Here is a 6,000-nt window from a genome sequence, read left to right on the forward strand (position 1 = left end):
CAGTGGTCACTCAGCAGTGGTGGAGATGCAGGGAAGAAAGAGGGAGAGGAGAAGAGAGGGGCATGAGTAACAAGGAGTAAGGTGAAGAGAGTTTGTTGGATGTGGAGCATAAAGTGATCCACCCACTTGTTTATGTGTGTGTGTGTGTGTGTGTGTAAGTGTGTGCGTGCGTGCACGCATGTGTGCAGCACAGCCACACCACTCTCCCGAGCGACAGAAACCTTGTTGTGATTTATGCAGCCTGAGATATGAGTGCTGGTTACGCAGTAGCAAGACATCGATCTGACAAAGCAAACCAAACAATAAAGAGGCGAGGAAGATGATGTGCCCAGTGGAGTGGAGAAATGGAGAGTGTACCTATAAGAGCTAATTATCTGAGCACATAATTCTTCAGGTTAAGACAGGGGGAGCTGAGAGCCAGCCAGCTGTCTGAGAAAAGGCTCGGCTACACAATGGGCCTAAGGTCCCAGACCCTGGTCAAGAATAATTCAAAATGAAATTGTGTATCTGTGCAACTTGTCAATAAGCTAGGCTTAGATAAAAATGGGTAGGGCCTGGATTAATCTGTGTGCAGCAAACTATCCCGCATGCTGCAAAAAAGCTAAACAAAACGTTTGTACAGTGTCATAAACTGTGGTTCAATCCAAGTGTCTTTGTGCAAATATTTGCAACAAAAGGCCTTCGGGACTGATTGAATATGCTGCTCTATTAAAAAAGGGAATTGTGAATGTAAAGCTCATACATTACAGCATTATCAAAGCCAACCTTTGTTTACATTTTTGGACATGTAATATTGTCCTTATCTGCATTGAAAAGCAGTCTTTGAGCAACATTTCTTGCAAAAAGGTTCTTTTAACATAGTTGTAATGGATGGGTGGATGGTGTCCATAATATTTGCAGTTTATTTAGCGTCAATTAAATTCAGTGGAAATCCTCTCGCTGGAGGAATTAATCTGTTAGTTACAGCACGCAGTGAGTGCAAAGTTCCACCTCGGAAATCCACAGCCTTATTCTTCTTCAGTTGAGGAGATTATAAGGTTTTGGTCAGAGGTTATACAATAGCTACAGCTGGCCCTTATGGTTTTATCAGCAGTCCATTACAATCACTGAGCAAGTTCACAATTCACAGTTCAAATACAGTCTTCCATCCTCATGTCATTTCTCTATAAGCCGTGAAAATAATAATGGTAATATTTGCAATTATTATTTCCTATCTTGCAAACCCATTCTCTGCTTCTGTAAGCAGCAATGCTTTAATTAGACACAAGCACATATACACAAAGACTGGGGCGGTGGGTGCTCAGTGCCATTAATAACACTATATAAAAAGCAAAGCCAGACAGCCTCTGACACTTTTAGTAGTTTGGGAAACAAGATGTAATCTGCGTTCGGTGCCAGGAGCGGACCGTAGCTGTGTGTGTGCGCGCGAGAGAGAGAGAGAGAGAGAGAGAGAGGGAGTGTGGCCTGTAAGTCAACGCAAACAGAGCACTGTGAGTACATCACTGATGAAGACATTATCTGTGAGTTATACTCGCACAAAGAACGGGTGGGAGAAGTGTATAGGAACCATAAGACAGAGAAAGTGACAGATGAAATGAGCATTTGCTGTTGCCAAGGCTAGTCACTAACGTACATTATTAGTGCTGTGTATTAAATTCACACGTTGGTATTAATAACCACTGTTGTGTTACACCGGTAGAATTTATACATCATGTGGTCTTTTTGTTTTGGTGCGATGTGCTTCCATGTATGTCCATTGCATTTTGTTTTATATGGCATTGTGTTACATTGCAGCATTTTGTGTTGGGCATGAGAGGATAGAGCAGAGGATGAGGTTCCGTTTAGTGGGACCCTTGGCACCCATCTAACCTTGGCATACTGCTGGGCATGCTCCACTGGCCCTGAACATGCTGAGGTTTGAATCCAGAAATGCCTTTGTGCAGCACAGGCCACCAGAGGAGAGGTGGGAGGCTCCATTAATATATCCCCAACTGTATCGCATCAGTCAAGACTCCATAGCTAAACCCACAGATCAGATATCCAGTAAATCTGCAATACCCAAGGAGCATATGCTTCAAAATGTGACTCATCTTCCAAAGTAAGTATAGGCACAATATTAAAAGGTCAACAGCCAGTTTGCATATTACAATTTTACCAATTTGGAGAATCAGTTACAGTAGCTTCAGTTCATGCAAGGTCAATTTGTGTCATTGTTTTCTTGTTTGTGTGTTTGTTTGTTTAATATAAACCATGAATTCTAATTCTGGCAGCACAGACTGGCCACATTAGCCAGGCATGGCAGTCTGGGACGGGGTCCAGCTGGAAGCATGCATGGGATGCTGCTTTCCCGCGACAAAACTGGCTTCACTGGCAAGAGCTAAACAGTTTCTCATTTCCAAATGGTCAGTAAAAAGAGAAAAAAAGGGAAGTGAAATTCAATATTTACAGTTAGTAAATCTTTGGAGTTCTTTTTTTTTTTTTTACTTGTGGTCTCTACCCCCTCAATAGTCGTAATTATATTATGATTTGTAGATTGGCTTACAGAGGATTTATCTCACCTGTGCCAGAATTCACTGATAAGATGATGAGGGTTATATGCTATATTCCCACTGGAATGTGCGAGACATGATCATTTTCAAATCTTACTTCACTATTCATCATCTTCTCCCTCCTGTTTTTTTTTTCTCAGCCAGGCTGGCTGGTTAGTTTGTTTGATGGGTGTCTGAGTTGTGGTGTCTGCAGAAGTAAATGTCTGGGTGAGGCCTGAGTTCAGGAAAAGTGCATGTGTGTGTGTGTGTGTGTGTGTGTGTGTGTGTGTGTGTGTGTGTGTGTGTGTGCGTGTAGGTGTGTGTGCGCATGCGTGTCAGGTGGTCAGCCCCTGGTAAACATATCTTATTCAGTCACCCAACTTCACCCTGACCTCGTGTGGTGAGGGGGACTCATATAATGCACAATACACATTCACATGACAAAAACATGTCAAAGCTACACACACACATGTGCAGAGCGAGTGTGTCTCTCTCTCTGCTTTCTTTGGGGGAAATGTTGGGTTCAGACTGACACATTAATTCATGAGAATGTGAATGAAGCTCTGAATGCATTTCATTGGCTCTTTGTTTGCAAACTCTTTTCAACCCATAAACAGGAACCCCAAGCCAAAAGAACATATACACACGGGTGGCGATACTGTCACATGGCAGCAGTGCTATTAAAATCTCCTTTCCTCCTGCCATTTCCAACATTGCTGCAGAAGCGCGGCGCTAATCTTTGGTCCTCTTGCCTTCATTGGCCTTTACCGTGTACAGCCGCCTTTCTCTCACACTTTCATCACAATCCCATTTCCCCCAACAGCCTGAAAGCCCCCTCTGAAACTCTACCCCTCGCTCCACCATTCTGGCCTGCCTATGATGGATGGCCGCACCTTAGGTCCCCTCAGCCTGTCCATCAAGCCCTGCGATTAAAACACTTGGAATGACCAACATTTTTCTCTCCCTCTCCCCCCATTCAACCCCATGCCACCCCTCCACTCTCAGGCCACCACCACTGCAGCCCTCTGCCCCCTCACCTTTCTCCCCCTCCCTCCCCCCCAACACTCCTCACCCACTTCAACTGCCCCCAGAACCCCACAATCCATCTTGTGGAGAAAAAACATCATTTATTCTGTACTTCCCAGATAATTTACTTTTTCTCTCCCTCTTTCGTTCCTCTTTTCTTTTTCCCCTCCTTTCTACAGGAATTCTCCATTTCCCTATAAAATGAAAATTCATCTGGAATTACATCTTATGTCATCATTATGTTTATTAAGCGTGGATGATGTATATGAGGAGCTGCGGCGTGCCGCTGAGTGCTTAATGATGCATAAGATTAAGCCGAGCCTCTCAGCTGTGCTGAGACTCCCCTCTGCTTCCCAGGCTGCAGACACACGCTGGGGGAACAGGCTCCAAACGGCCATCAGGTGAACAGGGGATAAGGAAAGCCTCCATCCTCTTTGTGTGTCAGCAGAGAACGAGGAAAAGTATGGAGTTGGAGCACAAGAGTTGCTGATTGGGGAGGATCAGAGAGTTGGCAGCGACTTCAGAGAAAATAAAAATAAAAGTGGTGTTTGTATCAGTTTGTTGGGTGCTGTCAAAGTGAATATCTGAAATTCTGTCCACACATAGTAACTACTACAATCATTTTCTGTAATAATCACAAGCTTCTCTCTGTTACCTCTTCCTACGTTCCACAACTCCAAAAAATTTCACATCTCCCTTCCTCTCCTCTGATCTTCTCATACTTTTGATCTTAGTTCACACACACATACACACACACACATACACGCACACACACACACACACACACACACACACACACACACACACACGCACACACACGCGCACAAGAGGATTTGTTCCTGGCCTCCCTCTAGCCTAACAGCAGAAGCACCAGCAGTCTACGACAAAAACATTATCCTTCTGGTGCTAAACAATCCAATAAACCTCTCCACGGGGAAGAACTTAACCTCTCCTCTCCTCTGATGTTGGCTTCTAGACCACGTGAGTGCTGCCACAGTAAATTCAAATCATTAGTCTTCTCACTCCGCCATCGCACAGGGAAGGAAAAAAAATCTGCCTCTATTAGTAATGGAGACCTCGTCAGAGACCTTCCTCTGAGAGCCCTGCCTTCCCAATTCCCACAGGAAAAATCCCCAGCAAAAAACTAATTCTACTTTTAATAATCTGTCATCAGGACCAGAGGCAGTCATAAATTATGTGGGGAGCATGTGCGGGAGCGGGCCACGAGAGGGAACTCAGGGGGAGAAATCAAAGCCCGAGTTTGACAAACTTTGCTGAAGATAAATAATAACTTACAAACAGGATTAGTTGTAAAGTCATGGTTGAGTGCCCTGCCAAGCAGTTTCCCTAGCAGTCTATGCAGGATGAAGAATTTACAGACACACCTGTCATTAGCACCCCGTCCCCCCCTTTCTCCACACATCCTCTCTTTTCATTCTCACTCCCCCCCCCCCCCGTCTCTCCCCACTGTCCTGACAGACCCCCTTTGCTTTTTCTCTACCAGCCAACACTGTTTGTGTTTCATCATTAACCCTCTTGGTTCCCTGGGACAGGTGCAGAAGGAGTATGAATATGTGGAGATGTGAGAAAGACAGCAATGTGGTTAAGAGGCTGTATTGGCGTACTGTGGCAGGGGAAATGGCCTCTTCCTCTTCCCTTAAGTAAATAAACAGAAATAACCATTGGCCCTCCCGCACACACACACACACACACACACACACACACCAGAGTATTAATAGCAAATGGAGCCGGGATTTACCCTGAGAAGCTGATGAGACACCATCGATTGGGATGATTGGTTTCTGGGCATCTTTGTGTGCTCACAGCGTAAGTGCGTCTTTACTCGGGAAAATGTCTGTAAACCGTGTGTGCGTTATGTGTTGTGTGTGTGTGGGTCTGTGCAATACAGAGTTGGCGAGTGAAGCAGCCAGTATGGGAAGTAAGGGCTATGAGCCGTGGGGTTGTTCTCACACTGTTTCCACGTCAATATTTGCTGGAACGATCGACATGCATCATAATTGACTCCCTCTATCAAACCGCGGCTAAAGGCCCATCTCCATCAGGTGACAGAGACCAGTCAGGTGATGAATCCCCCCCACAGCCTACCACGAGGGGAGGAACTGGCTGAAATAAGACAGGCATGTTCCCACAAGTCTGTGTCAAATCTCTATTGATTTAATCATCAACAGACACTCTCTTGGCTTACACAGCATAGAGTCAGCTGATGTGGTGCAAACTTTTTTTAACCTCAAAAGACACCAGGGAGAAATTTTCATCACAGATATTTTCTCTTGCTACACTATAGTAAAAATATTTAAGAAGTGCATTGAATGTTTCATATTTAGATTAAAAAGTTGTTTCCTTTCCTAGCTTTATTGCTCACGTGATTTAAAAAGGACAAAACTGGCAGTATTCTATATTTTTCATTTTGTCAACAAATCCCAAG

Source organism: Anarhichas minor, unplaced genomic scaffold (assembly GCF_050575085.1).
Source record: "Anarhichas minor isolate MPS153535 unplaced genomic scaffold, ASM5057508v1 ptg000058l, whole genome shotgun sequence".
Classification (NCBI taxonomy): Eukaryota; Metazoa; Chordata; class Actinopteri; order Perciformes; family Anarhichadidae; genus Anarhichas; species Anarhichas minor.